This window comes from Camelina sativa, unplaced genomic scaffold (assembly GCF_000633955.1).
Source record: "Camelina sativa cultivar DH55 unplaced genomic scaffold, Cs unpScaffold03278, whole genome shotgun sequence".
Taxonomy (NCBI): domain Eukaryota; kingdom Viridiplantae; phylum Streptophyta; class Magnoliopsida; order Brassicales; family Brassicaceae; genus Camelina; species Camelina sativa.
Window position 1 is genome coordinate 1 of NW_010924382.1, and position 847 is coordinate 847.

The 847-nt window shown below is 34.6% G+C and overlaps 1 long non-coding RNA gene across 1 annotated transcript; it reads left to right on the forward strand.

The window, feature by feature from the left end:
* Nucleotides 1-360: 360 nt before the first annotated feature.
* Nucleotides 361-680, forward strand: LOC104774507. The gene is made up of 2 exons (XR_765370.2): nt 361-522; nt 609-680. It is a non-coding gene; the product is annotated as an uncharacterized LOC104774507 (long non-coding RNA).
* Nucleotides 681-847: the final 167 nt, after the last annotated feature.

Sequence of the window (847 nt, forward strand, 5' to 3'; positions counted from 1 at the left end):
AATTGGTAGTTACACTGTTGAAGATACGTATTTACAACCAATTATATCTCGCCACGTCATTTTCATTTTTGCCATCTCAGCGTCCGCATTAAAGTTTTGACAGTAAAACTTAATTAATAATTACAACTGTAAAATCGAATCGTCCATTTATGATGATTAAAAAGATACCTTTTCTGTTTCACAACAAAATATAATTAACGAAAGATTTAAATAATTTTAAACGAAGGCTCTTTATTTATTGTTATCCTATTACGATAGTAGTCCGTTTCTTGCTCCACTCATTATTTTCACGCTTTGTTATTTTAATCCTAAATTTTTTATTTATTAATTTTTTCTCCAATTTTTCAAAAATTTGATCAACCCAAAACATTAAAATAAAAAATAAATAATAAAAAAAAAGGAAAAATGTGAGACTCTCTCACTGGCAAAAAAGTCTGAAGAAACCTTTGTTTTCATCGATGATATAAGAAAACTCTAAAATAGAAAACCTCGCTGGTCAAATCGAATCGATCCACATCGCAGGTGAGCGTTTTCTTCTTACCTGCTTATTTGAATCTTAGATCGTCGTCACATAGGAGTTTGCTTCATTCCGGCATTATTTTTTTCAGGGGGAGAGAGACGAGAGACGACGCCATAAGCAGATTCTTCGCTCTGTTTTTTTTTTTTTTGTTTCTCTGATAGAAACAATGGGGAGCTTAGGGACGATGCTGAGATATCCGGATGATATATATCCGCTACTGAAGATGAAACGAGCGATTGAGAAAGCGGAGAAGCAGATCCCGCCTGAGCCACACTGGGGATTCTGCTATTCAATGCTCCACAAGGTTTCTCGAAGCTTCTCTCTCGT